This window comes from Pipra filicauda, unplaced genomic scaffold (genome assembly GCF_003945595.2).
Source record: "Pipra filicauda isolate LSUMZ 115617 unplaced genomic scaffold, ASM394559v2 scaffold461_size746293_pilon, whole genome shotgun sequence".
Lineage (NCBI taxonomy): Eukaryota > Metazoa > Chordata > Aves > Passeriformes > Pipridae > Pipra > Pipra filicauda.
In genome coordinates this window covers 719,471-738,216 of record NW_024104600.1, presented here as the reverse complement: position 1 = coordinate 738,216, position 18,746 = coordinate 719,471, and the positions used below count along the sequence as shown (strand labels likewise).

The window sequence follows — 18,746 nt, the reverse complement described above, 5'->3', positions numbered from 1 at the left end:
CCGGCGGATCTCGCCGGTCCCGCCCGGGTCTCGCACGCGCGATACGCCCCCGGCCGCCACCACCCCGCAAAGCTCCGGTGGACACATTTTCCGTCTAAAAACGCTAGTTTAGGAACCACCATGCAAAAGCACTTTTTTCTTATTAAAAAAAAAAAAAAGGAAAAAAGGAACGCATCACCCGAACCGCTCCGCGCGCGGCCCCGCTCCCGCCGGGCACCGGCTCCCGCTCCCGGCGGCGCTCGACGCCCCGAGCGCGGATTCTCCGCCCGAAGCAGGGGACGCGCGGGTGTGTGTGCGCGTGTGTCTTCCCCCACCCCGCCACCTTCACCTCCGCGCCGCGGCAGCGCTGACCGACGGGGAAGAGGCGGAACGCGGAAGAAGGCACCCGCGCCGCCCGCCCGCCGCTCTGCCCGCGGCCGTGCCCCCCCCGTGCCCCCCCCGGGCCCGGCCCCGCTCCGGGGGGTGTCGGTTCCTCACCGCGTCCCGCTCGCGCATCCTCCGCCGGGGGGGCGCCACGAGGAACGAGCCCGCGCGCGGCGAGCACGTGGCGGCGACGGCGGCGGCTACGGGGTCTCCCGCGCGGCGCTTACGGGGCGGCGTGAGGCGGCACTGCCGCCATCTTGGAGCTCGAGTGGCTGCGGGAGGTGGGTCCGGGAGGGTTCTTATGGCCAATGGGGCCGGCAACATCTGTGCGGGGTTCGCGGGGTGCGGGAGAGGGCACCTGTGTGGGTCGGGGGAGCAGCTCGGTAACGTACCCAGGGGGTCCCCACAGCTGCGCTCCCTCACAGGTGCCTCCGGATGCTTGGAACGGAAACTGGGAGGTGCTTCCCTTTGTCCGTGACCCTCTCCCGTAAAGATGTACGAAGGAGGATTTTGAGTAGGTTAAAAAGCCTCTTTTTTTTTTCAGTCGGTGCTCAAGGAAAGGATAAGATGATGTGACACAAATGTATGATCGTGTGCCACAAATAGAACGTTGTGGGAAGCTTTCCCTTAGACATAAGCTTTGTCCTATATTTTTTCAAACAGTTTGTTTCCTTGCTGTGTAGGTCATTCTTAGCATTAGGCTAAATTTGGCTGCAGATGCACCAACAGTGAAGACAGACACCAAGGGAGCTCAGTTAGACCAGAGCTCAGCTGTGGTTTGGCCAGGAACATGGGTGCAAAATTATTTACATTTTTACTGACTTTTTTTTTTCAGGGAGCTTGGTTGAAAGTAACAAACATTCAAGCATTTAAATAAAATACCTTGAGTCTAGAAAATTAGAAGTTTATAGGATGGCCTGCCTGGTTTGCTCTAGTGCTGCAAGCCATGTATACAACTTGCATTAATTTCAAGGGTATTTCTAACACAAAGTGAGGAAAGACTGAACAACTCAGGCCTTTTGAAGATCTGTACCTGGAACTTCAAAACAAGGTCCAATCTCTGCTTCCAGTACGGATGGCAGAATTTGTACTTGTTTATGCACTTTGATTTTCAGTTCTTTGTGTATAAATTTAGCTGTGGGTGGAGTATCCTGAGCCAGATTTTTTCCTATATGGTATACATACAGGATGACAGAGAGACATACATGATTCTGTGTTAGATTGACAAGGAATTGCATTTCCCAGCAAATGCTGGATCAGAGCCATCTGTTTCAGAAATTAGCATAGCAGCAATTTGTTTGTTTGGCTTCATCTGTCTATTAGTTTGGTCCAAATCCTCTTGTTTTAGAGACACACTATCACATAGGGAAGGGACCCGTCATCTGCTCTGTGCAGGCATCCCCTAAAATACATAAATTATTCTAACAAGAGGAGATATGAAATGTCATTGTCAGAAATCCAGACAAAGCAAAAGTAAGATTCTTTTTTTTCCCCTGTAAACAAATTTGACTTTCTCAGTGCACTCTTATTCTTCCATTAAAAATCATCTGGCTCTAAACAGCATACTGGTCTCAATACTTCTCTCCAACCCAAAGTAGTGTTGCTGTACTTGTAGGTGCACTGGGTCTTTCCCTTCTGTTTATTTTGACAGAATGATGGAAATCCTTCCTGACTTAAAGCCTCCACAACTTTCTTTTGAAGAGGTATTGATATTCTTAAAAAACTGAGGAGTCCAGCTGCAAACAACAGTCAGGAAAAGGGCATCGGTCCATTAAATGATAAGGTATCACTCCGTTAGACAACAGCTTTTCTAAAAGCAGTTCACTTTGAGTTCTGTACCTAAAGAAAATGACATCTCTTACATAGCTTTTTTTATTTGCTGCATACCAAGTCTGCAGTATTCAATATTTTAGTTATTTGCCTAGATTTTTAAGGTCTTTGGGGGGAAAAAAATAAAAATTCTACTTAATACTTCAAAAACTCGCATCTACCATTTTATAGTTCCTACTGGATTTGGTTACAGTGCAAATATTTCTCCACAGACATAGCGAAAGGTCTGCACTGATCACTCTGTGGCATTTGCTTGATGATACAAGTTTCAGATGATATTCCTAACTGCTCTTTAAAAATATAACTAAAAATAGTTATAAGAAAGTCTTCTGTACCCTTGAGAAGTGTAAAGCCCAATATAGTTATTCTGAAAAGAGAATTCTAGGTAGACCTGCTCAAATATGAGGAACTGTGAATGTTTCTTACAACTCATTGCTGCTAATGCACAATTTAGAGATGTACTACACAAAGTAAAAGATTTAGTTCATTTTCGTGTTACTTCATTTCTTAGTCACATGGCAGAACCAACAACAAAAACTCCTTCTAAAATAAGAACTTACATTTCTCCGTCAGATAAACAAGTCCTATGTTGTAGGCAGTGAAAGTGATGTGAAGTCTCAACTCAGAGGATGTGAGTGCTCATTGTACACATGCACTGCAAATCACCTGTGGTGGTTTGTGTGCGTCTGTCTCTACCTGAGCATCTCACTCAAGTTGCTCCTCCCACACTCCGCCCCGTTTCTTTGTCTAATCCCAACAACCAACAATCCGATCTGCTGCAGTTTGGAAACCCGGGCTGAATGGAGGGGGAGTTGCCAGTGAGAAGAGGCTTTCCCAGGTCGCTGCTAAACCCATAAACACCTAAGGCAGGGCTGTGCTCTCATTGCCTGATGATGAAACAGCGGGACCAGCTAAAGTCAGACGGTGACAACATCTGGTGGCTTCGCTGTGCTGTCAGAGCTCGCTGATGAAATTGCCCATTCAGAAGATGCATTTTGAATCAATACCTGGGTAATGCACACCACGGTGTTTAGAACAAATAGCAAATGTTGTCAGAAGTAAATAGTTCTGTATTTTAAGCAATGGAAAGAGTGTGTAAGTGCTTTTCCAGGGTAAGTGTAGAAAGCCATTACAAAGCTTATCTTTTCAAGTGACCTATAAAAGCTATAAACACATCAAAGGCTTTCAGGACATCAGATACAAACTTTAATTCTTCCCACAGTCAAAAACTCCCATGAAGCCACTGTCCCTGGATCACGACTCCAAGTATGCTCAGTAATGCTAATGGAACTCACACTTACATGGGCAGCTTCATTCACAAACTGTAATTTAATTCAGGTTACAATTTATTAAGCAGTGATTTCTTGTAGTGATTTTTTTCTCTAAATTGTTGAATGTAAGGCAACACAATTTTTTTAGAATAGAATTTCTTGTAGGTTTTATTATTACAGAAAGAAAAACCATTAAAATGTAGCTGAAATGTTTCTGCTTCAAGGCAGCAGCTTTTTGTTTACAGCTGGCAGGTTGAGAGGTTATATTTGTGTCATAAGTAAAGGTGGGTGAAATTTCTTCCAGGTAAAGAGTCTAGACTTTCATAGCAATCTGAGATTTTAGCAGCAGTTTTTCTTATATTGTTGTCCAGCTCTAACCATAATGCATTTAGTCAGTCACAACACTGCGAATTTAGTGAATGTGGCTTTTTGATTTTTTAAGATACTATGAAAAGATGTCCTTTACTGTAAATACTTAACGTGTCATCCTGATATCATAAGGTACCGAACACAGAGGGGATGAAAATGCCAGTGGATCCTGCTGAATGATTTAGCCTTAAGGCTCCTGCAGGTTTTATTCGGATTCAGAATAGTAGGAGTGGGAAGGAGGGGGATAAATAAAACATTTGTTTCAGAAAGTAGGTGACTTTGACAGAACACTGATGTAAACCATGAAGCCTCACAGATCAGAAGAATATTGTTAAGAAGGGAGGCTGGTGAACACTCAACACCAGCCCCCGAGTGGTGCTGATCAGTGCAGTGCTGCTTTGCTTTTAACTATTATTGCACTTTCTCTGCAGTTCTACAGAATTCAGTCAGTGACTCCCACTGATGTATCACAGTCACTCAAACAGGTTTTTTTATCCAGCACCACTCGGTGGATATTTTGGTTAAGGCCTAATCTCATTTGGATTTATTACGATTTATCTTGGATTAAGCGTTTATCTGCTGAGGATTACGACCCATACTATGAGGTACTGATGGGCGATCCGAGTTCAGCAATGTCTGAGCACATTAGAATGAATCAGCAATATTATTTTTTGACACAGTCTTCACACATTATCTCTTTTCAGTCAACTTTGCAACATTCATACACATAAGTATCTAATTTTCATTTAATATGGGCAGTAACCTGGAAAGCTCTTAACATCCAGTAAGAGAAAGCTGCATTTAATTAGGAGCAGCTTAAAAGATCAGGCCTCAGAGCCACATGACTTCATATTCACTCTGCCTTCCACTCTCAGTATAACATTATTGATTTTTTTTATACCAATTTAAATATTTTTTCTTTTTGAAATGTATTTTGGTGAGTCTTTCACTACTATCCCAACTTTCTACTTCTAATTTGCACAGCCAGGAGTAAAAACAACGATGAAGAAGAATACGTTGTTTGTCTATTACCTTTCTGGACTTTTAAGATGTTTTTCAGGTTTGAATAGGTTTAAACTGCTTCCTCTGTTGATATACACAGTACTGCACCTCAGGAACAGTGTTGGATTTCTCATGGGATTAAAAGAAGTTGGTCTTTGGCTTCAGTTCGTGGCAAAGCCACCAATGCATGCTGTAGTTGCTTAATCATTTTGTATATTTATAATATCTTAGAAATTCCATTTTATGCTGCTTTTTGTGCTGCTTTAATTGCACAAATTTGGAGAATTCCAGTGGCCATAAATTTTGTATGTTTGTAAGTTTTCCTTACAGTTTGGATTTTATCTTCATGATACACACAGAGAAGGTTTAAATACTTTCAGTCTTTCATAATGCTGAAAATAAGACCTTGGATGTGAAACTGCACAATTTAATGTGTTTAACCACTCTTACTAAAGAAATTAGAGGGAAAATATATGGTTCATTTCCAGTATACAATTCTACTATTTGCTAAATACTGTCACATTTACAATGTGCAGTCCTGTAACAAATGACTACGCTGCAGTGTTATTGTTCATTTTGAGGATTGCCTGCAATGTCTTATTTGCCAACCAGGGAGTTTACAGTGTGAGTGTAACCATGAGGAGATGAAACCTAAGGTGGGAAGGGACACTAGTTCCAGTATGTCTGACTTCACTAAATAATGTAATTAAATTTTGTTTTTCAGGAGAACAGTTCAAAATTCAATTTCTTTACAATGTTGGGATACACTATGCCTTGTTACCAATTTGCATCTTACCCAACTGATGTTCAGAGTTGTGGACACAGCAATGTCTGTGAAACCGTAGCTCATATTTCTGTTATGCAAGGAAAAGATTCAGCTGATGAAAAATTAGACAAAGTAAAAGACTGAGAATGGATGAGCATAGAAAAAAATTGATCTGCCATAACTAAAAACGTTGATAAATAAGCTTTAAGGAGACATAAAAAAATAAAATTCTTTTTCAGTACCTTTTTTGAAAAAATATCAAATAGAAAATCATCTGGATTCAGAGGAGAAAGGTTCTGTGAACCAGATTCTTTATCCCCTTTCATATAAGTATGTGTACAAGGAGAGAAAAATAGTGAGTGAAGGGTATTTTCTGGTAATGGGATACATTAAGGTTGCCATGGAATTTGGGATCAGCATGCACAAGATATTGATCTTAAACCTGCTGCTGAGCTACAAGGATAAGAAGGACTTGTTAATTTACTTATTTTCTATATCAGCCCAGAACTACCCCTGTATAGGGACAACCCTATGGATAGGATGGATGGCAAAGTCTGACTTTGAAAAGACTCTTACTGGGACTCATGGAATCAATTCAACTGGAAGGGACCTTAGGAGATTTTCTAGTGCAAACTCCTGCTTACATCAGGGTCAACACCGAAATCACATCAGTTGGTTTAGGGCTTGATGCAATGAAGTTTTGAAAACCTGCAAGGATGGAGATTCCCCAACCTCTCTGAGCAATGTGTTCCAGTGCTTAAATATCTCCAAAGAATAAAGGGGAATAAAAAAAGATGTTCTCTGTGTTCTCCAGGCTACTAATAAAGATATTCCTTGGTGTAGGTCTAAGGGTGAACTTTCAAGGGACGCCACTGGTAACTGCTGTCAGATGCAGTGTGACTCTTTAACCCCTTGGGCCTGTCAAGGTAGATTTTCACCCTTTCAGCAGTCTGCCCATCCACACTATAACATTCCAGTTTGGATACAAGTGTGCTGTGGGAGACTGTGCTGAAAGCCCTCCTGAAGTCAAGGTAGGCAACATCTACGGCTCTGCCTTTGTCTGCATGTCTTGCCATTTCATCTCAGAAGGTTGTTAGACTTGCTCAAGTGTGGCAAACCTTGGAGAATCCATGCTGGATACTGCTTCTCATCGCCTTTCTTTCTTCTGCAGGCATGGCTCCTGCAGACTTGCTCCGTTATTGTCCCAGAGGACAAGCAGTGGTTCCATGGATCATCATTCTTGCCTTTCTTTAGCATTATGGGCTTTTGGGGAGATTGAAGTGTGAAATCAGCCTTTCACTTCACAGCTAAGAGATTTGACATAGTCCATAGTGATACACTCCCTACAACTGGAACTAAAAAGTCTGTAAACAGTTATTGATTTCCACATGCTACTGGGGAAATTTTCCAAGATCAGTGACAGCTGGGAAATCACTGGCATTTTAAAATTATAGATCACTGATTCACTTTTTTGGCATTTTCAGTATTGCATTATGGCAATAAACATGCTAGATGTGTATTAAAAAAACAAAATGCTTTTAGCATTTTAGTATTTTTTTGTTTGAGGAGTATTACAGATGAAAATTTCTTGATACAATTCAAAATAATGGGTTTGTTTATTAAAGATATATACCCATTAAGATGAAGTTAGGATGAGGAAAATGCTTGTTTGTGTGAAAATAATATCTGCTTTTTCAACAACAGCATCTCCTGAGGTTTCTTTGATTCATATCTGATTACTTTAATGACTAAACCAGGTTTTAACTCCTGTTAGCACTGCAGAATACAGAGGATTGTAGAAGACTAAAATGTATTTTGCCCTCCCAAGTCATTGTCAATGCAGCTCTCAGGTACATTTCATTCTGGAATTATTTGCAAGGGAGGGGATTGGTTTCAGGTCATTGTCCCAGGCAGAGCTTGCAGAAGCCTCTGGTGGGTCACTGAGCTTTCATGACAATTTGGGAGGAGTTGGGTGCTTGCCTACAGAAGGGCACAGGTGCGTGAAAGGAAAAGATGTGTTGACAAAATCACCTCTTTGCTGGACAATTAAAAATGTGAGATAAACCCGAGCTTGTTCTGTGCTGCCTGGGGCAAGAAGGACTTCATATTGTTAACACAGTGATTCCTCTGGCTGATGAAGGATCTGCTCTGACGCATTCTGAAGGATGTTGCATATGCCTTGGCTGGGAAAATGATGTTTTCTTTGTGCTGGTCGAGGATAGAAAAGAAGGGGAAATGGTGGGAGTGGTGACTCGGGTGATCTTTAGAGAAAAAAAATAATGCAACTTCAAATTGAAGATGAGCTCTGTATACTTCCAGATTTGAAAATAATTAGCAGTCACAGAATTTGTGATCTACTGTCTCAGATTTTTGCACTGCAAAAATACACATTTTAAAATAGAATAAAAAATTGACTAGTAAGATTAGCTGGCTAATAATGTTTTAATGGAAAAAGTATGTAATAGAAGATACTGTTCAGTCAGAATCCGGAAAGAAAAACATCAAATAATAAACTGATTTGAGCTAAGAACTTTGAATACAGACTTAATTGTTCAAGACACGACTGATTTTATTTTATTTCCATGACAGCATCATTTCATCCACAGTCTGCCATGCCATGAGGCCTGTAAGGTATGTATTTTGCCTTCTCAGCTTCTCTTGGGGAATGATTTGTGATTAGGAGTACGGAGACTATTTCAAATGTCTCTTAAAATCTGTGGTATTGCAAACAACGGATATAAAATGAGATTCACACACATAGCTTTGCTGGTGGCCAAGAACTGCGTTGCAATATGCCGGAAATCCAAACATCCTCCTACTCCCAGAGCCTTGCTGACAGATCTACAACAACTTCTTTCTCTTGAAAAAGCTACTTACAGAATCAGAGAGAAGCCTGATAATCCTGAGAAACTAATGTAATCTATAAAATGGGAGGTTAAAGATTCCTCATCACTATAAAAATGACATTTCTTTTTGAAAATTTTACCGTTTCAAGTAACATCTAAATCCCCCCAGAAAATCTTGTCATCCCAAAGCAACAACAGCAAACCCTTAGGATTAGTGTCATTGTTTTCTTGTACAGCCTTTTAGACCTACAAATCATTGGGCTCCTGCGTAAGTACAGGGTGTTCATCAATGGAACTTGATACAGAAATAGAACCTCAGCTCAGCAGATCCTCCTTTCTTGAAAAACCAATTAAAAAGGCAAACACAAGGGAATAGAAAAACAAGTAACTTTTACAGGGGTGTATATTTTCAACAGCATATTTTGCAAGAAGGGCTGTATTAGATGCTACGTATTTTAATTAGCTGTTTAGAAAATCAGGTTGACGATGTCCTTTAATTAGTAGACATTGACTTATTCCATGTGTATTATGGCATAGTGAATCTTATTAAGATAAATGTTTCTCTCTGAAGATACAAAAAAAATCCACCATCATTTGTTTGCTTACCAGATTGCTCACCATCAATACGGCTGCTATTTAAAATGATGAATTTTAGTCACATATTTAATTAGCTAATAGCTGATCTCACTGTAGGGTCTTGATCCTCCTTACATGTGTTCTTTCATCCTGAAAAAGTCTTTGGTTGTATCTTGGTTTTGAAGTTTTTGTTTGAAATTGTCCTTGCTACTTTCAAATCTAAAATGCAATAAATTAAATTATTAAAAGTAAAAATTATTGTGAAAACATTTAAGGTTTTGAGTATAGTTTTGTACCTACCGCTCATTTAAATATATTGCTAGAGGCTATGAATTTAAAAAAAAATTACAAGTTTTTAAAGTCGGTTTTTCCACTTGCTGTGGGTATTTAGTTTGTGAGAAAATGATGTGCACTTTAAAATGCTATAAACCAGCTGAAGATTTCAGTGCGTTTGTCTATCACTGCTTGGCCTGCAGTCTTCTCACAGAATTCAGGTCATTTGATGGCCACATCTGCAAAGTGCAGCAAATGCACTGTAGCCTACACTGTGTTACGAAAGCTATTAAATAAAGAAAATGTCTTCAGAGTGTTCACATGAAAGACAGAAAGCTCTTGTGGGCGTCACTGGTTTGGAAGAGAACTTCTGGGGAGCGTCTCTATTTTAGTTGTTCATTGTATGTGACAAATGGTGCTTCTTCATCCTCACAGATGATGTTAGTGCCTAGAATGGCATTCAGGGGAAAACATCCCTCTCTCATCACAGCAGATGACACTCTTGGTCACATGGATTAGTGTCAGGTAGTCATGCAAGGAGCAGGGAGTTGGACTCCATGATCCTTAGGGGTACCTCCCAACTTGAGATACTCATGATTCTACATGACCGGCCTCCAAACCTCTCATTTTCCTTCCAATTTGCAGAGGTATGTTATTCCACCAGTACAAAGAAGATAAGCAAGAAGGAAGTTAATAAAGTGGAATTTTCTTTGTTACAGAGGCTGTCTTTGAAGGGATTGTAATGGCAGATATAGTTCTGCCAAGTAGAAATGATTCTGGAGACGCTGCAGAAGGTGGAGGCTTTCCTGTGATGAACCTGGAGGCAGTCCGGAGGGGTTAGGTAAAGCCAGGCTGCAGCCATTGCAAAAGGATCTTCTGAAAAAGATCTGCAAGACGGATTTGTCATTGAATTTATAGCTACATGGATGCGTGTGTACCTGTCATTAAATTTGCATTAGTTCAACTATATATATCTAATATATATAAAATAAGTATCACTATTACTTGTAAGTAAGCTTGCTTTAAAATAACATTTTGAAATAATATATGGTTAATGATATGAATTCCTAGGAATCTACTATAGAGGAGATGGCTCAAAGTCAAGAGAATTTGTTCAGTGAAACCAAAGGACATGAGAGTGCCTGGAGCATCGCATTGATGGGCAAATAACGTACCACCAGATAGGGGGAATATCCATCAGGCTTGTCCTGCTGCTGCCACTTTCCTAACAAATACTGAATAGCTATCAAGCTTCAATCGCTATTGAAAACTGCCTGTGTTACTGAAAGTATTCTCTTGACCTCTGGAGTATGTTATTACAAAAAGAAGGGCATAATTGACTTATTGAATCCACAATTATTTGTTCTTGCTGTTGTCCCATAACAGCATGGATTATAAACCTTATGTCCTAGTCAGGCAGGCAAAACTCTGTTACCTTAGTCCTGCTGTTTAATTAGTGTTTACAATTGGACATTGTTTATATACCAATAAATGTTGCCTGAATGAAGACTTCCCCTTAACCAATTACACCAGATGTTTCTCTGTGAAGGTCCTAATTAAACAGCATCTCTTCTTGTGTTGGCTTTAATCCTGCCTCTTGTGTGGATCTCTGTCAGAGTGCATTGCTACACTGGGACACTTTACCCACATTTCTGTCCCTTTCAGGTTCACTGGCTGGTGGCAGCTGCTCCCTTTAAAAGTTCTTGCTTACTGTATGGGAAGAAGGTTCTGATGGGTAACCTTGAGAGCTGGGAATTCAAATCCATTCCTTTTTCTATAGTGGGATTCTCAAGTGATTGCTAAGTGACATATGACCCCATCAGGATGCTGTAACTTCAGGTGGCTGATGGGGTCACTGCTCTAGTGTCCAAATCTGCAGTTTCCAGCCCAGAATTTTCAGCAAAGGGGGAATTTACTTGGAAGCCCTCCTCTATAGACATTGTCAAGTTGCAGATCCTGTGCCTGGTTTGTGAGCAGCTCTGCCCTCCATCACAATTTTGGCAGTTTTGGGAATGGTCAAGGATAGCTGTCCTGGACAGTGCTGTGCCCACTCCTTAGTCAGACCCTCAGTATACTTGAGCTTCCCTTCTCCTGTATAATGGTCCATTACTTTCTGGCAGTTAAGATTTTAGGAGTTTTTCTATTCCGTGTGCTTCTTCTAAGAGCTGATTCCTAAGTTTCCAGCCCTTTTGTGTGTGCTTATAATATGAAAAGGAAATCAGCTTCCTTTCTCTGGTACAGCACCCGCCATCCTAAGTGAGTCAACGAGTTCCTAAATGTAGTATTTCAATGCCACGTGAAAAAGTAAGGAGTGGGAGATGTATTAGTGGGAACACTGTCTCACTGCCAATCCTTATGGGTCAGAGGATTAGGAATACAGTAGCCCATCTGTGCTTCACCGAATATCTTCATTTAGAAGATAAGAATGATATGTAACTACATTTTTTACTGTGTACTTCCTTCACCCAAACTTCAAGTGACTCTAATTTCATATTAGTGTCTTAATTTTTAAATTGTCCTTGATTTCAAAATGGATTAGTTAGTAATTACATTAAATTATTTCTGCAGATTCTGATCCAATATATACCCATTCATTTCTGTAAGATATTAATTTAAAGGATTTTTTTTTCATCTGTAGGGCCACTCTTGCAGGGAGTGGCAGAAAGTTTGCAGGCTGTGAGGGTCACTGAGGCTTTAGAATGCAGAAGAAGATGTTATGAATACAAACTTTAAAAAGTTCATGTAATTTTTTCTACAGACTCTTAAATTCAAGTTTAGGGACAGATAATTGTGTGTGATTATATCTTACTGAATATTCACTTCTCAGCATTGCTATTACATCAAGGGAAACAATTTTTGGTAATCACGGTGTTCAGGAGTATCTGGACTTTGGTATTACTTGGACAAAATAGAGAAATTAAAGATGCCGTGTGTTTCCTGTCTTCAGACACATGAGATAGTGATTTTAAAATGTTACTGTGAATGTGGTCTTGGCGTAATGCTTCTCTGATGCCTCTAAAGCCCGGTCTCTGCCCGTCTCATGATGGTCAGGGTGAAGTTTGCATGTGGAGCACTATCCCCTGATCATATTTTTGCCCATCATCAGATTGTCCTTTTTCTCTCGAGTTCTCCTTATTTTGCCCTAGCAGACAGTATTTAGGACTAGATTCACCAAACAATATCCTTTCTTGTACTCTTGAGGGAAGGTGGTTGGCTTTGGTAGGTCCCATATTTTGCTTTACTCTATACCCTGGATTCCACAGAAAATGGCCCTAATGTTATTATCCCTTTTCTAAGCTGATGGAGTGCTGCTATGGGCTTGAGTTTTCCTTATTGCACTGTCATTATTAAAGGGAAATGTCAATAACATTTGCACTAAACGGACTTGTTTTGGTGGCACTGCAGGGCTTATGGAATAACCGGCAAGCCGGGAATGTTCCTGCACAAGTGCAGTGCAAAACTGAAAGGCTAAAGGTGAACCAAGACTTCAAGGGCTGACAGTCCTAAGCCACCAAGTGCAGTGAACTCAACCAAGGCAATCTACCTGCAGCCTCTGAGCTCATTCCTTGGATTCCTGAAAGGAATAAACCCATCATTTTTCATCCATGTGGCTGACATTGGCATAGATCTACTCCTCTCCTGTCTGAGCACTCGTAGGACTTGTATATAATAGGAGCAAAAGGGAGTTCCTTGCCACTTAGTGTGAGAAAAAAATGCTGGGGAAGACAAGTGCATATTAGGGTGAGCCAACTGTTTACCATGATCTGCTAACAAATGTGATAACTAAAAATGGCCTTTCTGCACTGGGATTTCATCGTGTATTAGTTGCCATGTGTTAGCTAACATAAGCTTATTGCAGTCTAAAGTAAATTCCTGCCATTTCAGTTTACCTCCTCTCTCCCAGCTGCTACATGTACTGATTGTCTCTCAGTGATTTGCTGCTCCTTTTTCTGTGCCACTGGTACCTTGAGAAATTGTAACTAATAACAAATCATGAATTTATTTTAAAAGTATGGAATTTAACATGGTTCCTAAATTAATTATGAATCCTCTCCTATAAAGAATTAAATTTCAGTTGAGGGCCAAATAACCAGCTTCAAGACAGCAAACAATTGTTCAGTTAATCTGAAATTAAGTTCTGATTGTACCTCTCTCATCTGTCCAGATGTTCGCTGTCTGCGTTAAAAGAATTTTATCAGAGTAAATGCTGAAAAGGATTAAAAGATAGAAGAGAACTGTAGGGTTTATAGATTATTAAAATGCAATGCATAAAATGTGTCTGTATATATAAACACAGGACTGAGTCCATAATAATATTGGAAATATTAATGAAAAACTAATACTTAGATATTAAACATTTTCCAATTAAGATATTAAAACATTACACAAGCATATATTTTAATTTCTAAGTATAGGTGTAGTAATCTCTGCCACTAGGAGTGGATCAGGATCATGAAGACCCCTTGGGAACACCTGTAAAGAGCATATTTAGCAGCTACACAATTAGAAACCACTGGAAAGTGCTTTCCCCACTGAGGGATTCCAGGGAATTGGAGGGTTCCAGCGCAGAAGAATTCTTTGGGTCCCTTCTACCTGCCTCTGAGTGGCAGAGAATTCTAGCTTAGCATTATACTTCACGTTTGAAATTCTAAACTGTTTTGATCCACATGCTCAAATCCCAGGAGAACTGACTTAGCCCTTCACCTTTCCCAGGTAAAGTGCACTTTTATCACATATGTGTGTGCACCTTTCTGATGGGAACTTAAAAATGAAGGTTATTTCCTGAAAAGAATTTAGAAGTCTCAGTTTGTAATAGCAAGGGTTTACCTGTGCCCTTGGATAACAGTTCTTTTTCCAATCTGTGCCCGGGTGGCTGCCACTGACCTTCCTTTCCTTTCCTTTCCTAGTTGTGCTCACTGGCAAGCAAACACTCCTCAGCTCTGCCTGGCTTAGAGGGGCAGTGGAAGAGCAAGGGGGTGTGTGTGAGAAAGCCCTGCACATTGGCAATCCCCTGCTTTTACAAGCTCAGAAGAGCTTGTGGAAGAGTGGACAAGCCAAGCAGCATTCCAAATCCCGGAGTCACAGGTCGCTCACCTCCCGTTCGGCACGGCTGTCGTTTACAGGCTGGCTTCCTTCGGGCTGACGGTTTCTCTGTGTAATTACACAATAATGATGCACATCTGTGAGGACAAACCGCTAGGAACAAACAGTTCAAAATATCTGTAAAATGTAAAATTAAAAAAAAATATTTTCAGGTGTGAAATGAGATGATGCTTTGCCTGCATGGGCAAAAATTGATCCGAGTTTTGTGATGACGGTGTCTCTGGTTTCATGTCAGTTATCTCAGCATAACTTTTAGATTATTTCTGAAATCATGCACAGAATGAGGGGAGATACAGTTTGACCTTTTCAGACTTGCTGCATTTTAATTTTTCCTATGCTTAGAAATAACACAGAAAAAACCCTCAAGAAGTAATATTATTTTTGTATAAATCTCTGTAGTTATACTAGGCGTGTTCAGAATACATTAAAGATACTGTCCTGACACAAAAAAATTACAGTGTGCTTTTAGATATTACATAACTAATGAGAGCAATAAATGCTGGGGGAACGAGTGGATCAAGGTTACAATAATAAGATTATAGCATTCCTCCACTATGTGTGCATGGTTGAAAATTCACCTCAATTTTGCTACCTCAGTCTGGGCTTTGGTTTTTCATTTTGGCTTTTTCTTGCTTTATCAGATTTAATTTTCTGTCTGAGTCCACCAGACCATAACATCCTGGCTAAAAACTCTGACCACACTTTTGATTTTCTCTCTCTCTCTCTCTTTTTTTTTCTTCTTCTTCTTTTTAGTTTTCTTATTTTTAATTTGGAATGTACCTGCTCTGCTTGCACGGCCATCATCGATGGCCTTTCTGTAGCAGAACCATTGTCATGGTCTTTTCTCTGACAGGAGTCACAGTTGAAGCACCAATAGAATATACACTTGAATGCTTGCACGACTTTTTTCTACACAGGGAAAGTGATACCAAAAAAAAGTAATTATATGATTTCTACACAATTACACCTGAATTTTTAAATCCCCACTTTGAAGACCCACACCATACACTGTGTGTGTGGTGTGTGAAAGGCATGGAAAACGTGTGCTAATGCTCCATCTTCTCATTCACATCCAGCCTTAACAGTCACTTAAAAACGATTTGTGAAAGATCAATAATGTACCTTACTGTCTTTTTTTGTAATGTATAAAAAAGGGTGGATTTTTGCCAATTTTTTAAACACTCTGAAAATATCAAGATTGTAAAATTGGATTTTTATTGATTTTCTTGGAAGATCTTTGGGGTTTTGACAGACATGTATTGACAGCAGCCACCTCTAGCTGAATCAGAAGTATTGAATGTGTAACAGGAATCATTCGATCTTCAACATATTTGAATTATCCTCATGTTAAAACAAAAGTGATCAGAAATCTTTTTTCCTTTCAAGTCTTTGCTCTTTCACTGTTATGCTTTCTTCTGTTCTTTAATCGCCACAGTCTTCCAGGCTGCAAACGAAAGATAAACAAACAATGGAATATCTAATGTTTCAAATGCAAGCATAGAATAAAAAAGTAAAACATACTCCTTAAGTCCTTAGAGATTATAAATAAATAGAAAAATGGGACAAATCCGTATTTATAAAAATAATTTCTTTCTCAATATTTGTAATGGAGTTGTCAGTCACATTAATTTTTATGTAAATTTACCTCAGCTGATGAATCCTAACTGAAATATTGTCTAATCTTCCTGGTTTTGGCCGGCATTTCCATTTTTATTTCCATCGCCTCAGTTTATTTTTGTTTGTTTACACAATGAGTTTTAAGGGTCCGTTCCAGGACCCACAACACAGCAAAAGGAGCGGCCCTGCCTTGAGTCGCTGTCAGTCCCACCCAGGCAGTGGATCCCGACACATGAGAGTAAGACAAGAACAGTCTCCATGACAGACAGTCATCTTGGCACACAGCTGACGACTCATTACCATTCCTTCAGTAGACAGCACAGCATAGGAGATTTTTAGGGAGGGATTTGAAGGAGGAAAATTAGGTGAGTGGGAGTGAGAAGCAGCAGCGAGGGAAAGCATGAAGGTGCCGGTTTGAAAATGTAACAAGTAGAGAGTTATTACTGAATGAAATGTGTGGGGGGAAGCCGCTGGTTTTTCCATAGGCTATTAAAAGATGATGGGGTGGGAATAAGCTGCAAAGAGCCACAGAAGTGGAGCAGTTTTTGCTTGCCAAGATGCGGAAGGAGGCGGGGGACCCGCTGGAACAAGGAATAGGGCTGAAACAGCGAATGTGAGGATAACCAGGGCAGCGGTGGTTTGCAGCAGTGTTCTGTTGTTCTTTGTTGGTTTGTGATGTCCAAAATCAGATTGCTTGCTTTGGAAGGGCAAGGGCCACAGATGTCTTTGTACTAACGAGCACCTCAACATGTTCTCAGGTGCTCTAAAAACGTGCAAATAAAAATAAGCAACTGCTTCTCTAAAAAACCAGTTCCCTCGTTCTTCAGCCCTGATTCAAGTTACACCATTCAGTTATCTTTCTATTTCCAAAAGAACTTTCTATATGAACTTTCCAGTTCTCTCTTGTCAAATTATCTTACTGTTTTTGGAAAGACTGCATATCATCTATATTTAACAGCACTTCTGCTTGGTGAGGTGACTATAACATAGCATTAAACTCAGACTAAAAAAAATGAGTGTGGCATTTCTAGGTTTTTCAAGTGTGTTAACTCAGAAGAGATAATTTGACTGGAGAAAGTTCTTTCCCCCAAATGTCTTTATTTCAATAGACCTTCTTGGAGGTATTTGAGTTGAGTTAATTGACGGGCAATTAGATGCAAAAGACCTTTGGATTAGTATTTGTGGTCACCATAGAAGCGAGTCTCAGAGAAATGTGAATAAAGAAGCACTGATATGGAAGGTCTCTCCACAGGCACTGAATTCTTAGAAATTTACAGATGAAAAATGCTATATGAGTATTAATAGATAGGAATGAAATATGGATGAGGGGACACTAAAGCTGGAATAGCAAGTAGAACAAAGGGAATAAGGGGACATGGGGACATAAGAAACCAGACTAGAGCTGCAAACTTGGACAGAACTCTTTAAGATCTAAAAAGGAAAAAAGAAAAGAAAAAAGGAAATATCAGATAAAGGAATGAAGAGGTAAGTAATATGAGAAATTGTTTGAAGGAGGGCTGGGATGGGACATGGCTATCAGGGAACCTAAAAGAAAGAAGAGAAAGATTAGAGTATATGTGGCATGTTCTGAAGAGGGATGTCCCAGGATCATTTGTCCAGCAACAAACAAGGAAGAGCACATGGCCTGGGTGATCTGTGGGCCTGGAGGAAGAGTGTATGGGAGAGAATGTGTCTGTGGGGGTGTGTGCACTTAGTGTAGCTCACTGTCAGCAGCGAGACACATCAACCTTTTTAGTATGCGAGTGACCACCTATAGTTTATAAAGACTGCAGAGGGAAAAGTCTAGAAAATATTTTTTTCAGAGCTTGGATCTAGATGGCTTTGCTAAGCAAAGAACAGACCTACACTCTGCTATTCTTCTGTGCAAGGGTGCATCTTCTAACCCTGTCACAAGCCCCCTTGGTACACCCCTTCAGACAGGTATTTCATCAAGGCACAGGAATGTGGCTAAAGTAACATTAAATTAATTAGCTTATATAATACTAGAGTAAGATACTGAGAGTGAAGAGCCTGAGTAAGATACTGAGGAGAGAGGCCTAAATGTCACTGAAAAAGAAAGGAAACAGTAAAGGAAGGGAAACCACAAAAATAGATGCTGCAAAAATAACCAGAGAACTATGAACTGAAAGAAGAATGAACAGGGCTGCAAAAGGAGCAGGTTTTCTCTTTTCCAGGGAGAAAGGAAGCAACTGACCCTACAGAAAAATCTAAGCGTGTGGAACCTGCAGGTATTATCCATGTGAGTCTTGTTAAGAGGAGTTAAACTGGAGCAGAAAAGGCACATACTAGATAGGAAGACAAAAAAGGTAAAGTGATGTTTAAAGAACAGAACTTAAATGAAGAAAGATACAATTTTACCTGCCTTGATTTTTAAGCTTGGAATCTTTCACTGACTAGTCATTGGTCACTAGGAAGTGGTTACATTAATTTACCGGATCTAAGGAGGCAAACACCTTTGTACATAACCATGAACACAGTCCTGCCCATTTCCATTGCTTAGCACTGCACGTGCACTCCCTGGTTCACGGTTCTAGCAGCCCCCCAGTTTGGTGTGCACTGAACCCCGTGTCTGCCCGTGTCTGCACACACACACGATTCTAGGCTTGATGCTCCTGCTTGTAACACTGTGCTTGCCCCATGGCCAGCCTCGCCTCCGAGGGCTTGGCGTTGGCAGCGCTGGGGATGTACAGTGGAGCTTCCGCCTGAGCC

At 40.4% G+C, this 18,746-nt stretch overlaps 1 long non-coding RNA gene across 5 annotated transcripts; it reads left to right on the top strand.

The window, feature by feature from the left end:
- The first annotated feature begins 657 nt into the window (after positions 1–657).
- On the top strand, positions 658–10,884 carry LOC113989570. 5 transcript variants are annotated; one of them, XR_005565348.1, is made up of 5 exons: positions 658–877; positions 2,015–2,146; positions 7,376–8,232; positions 10,016–10,137; positions 10,368–10,884. It is a non-coding gene; the product is annotated as an uncharacterized LOC113989570 (long non-coding RNA). The 5 variants fall into 5 exon arrangements; XR_005565345.1 differs by having other exon boundaries at positions 658–2,146; XR_005565346.1 differs by having other exon boundaries at positions 658–2,146; positions 7,359–8,232.
- Positions 10,885–18,746: the final 7,862 nt, after the last annotated feature.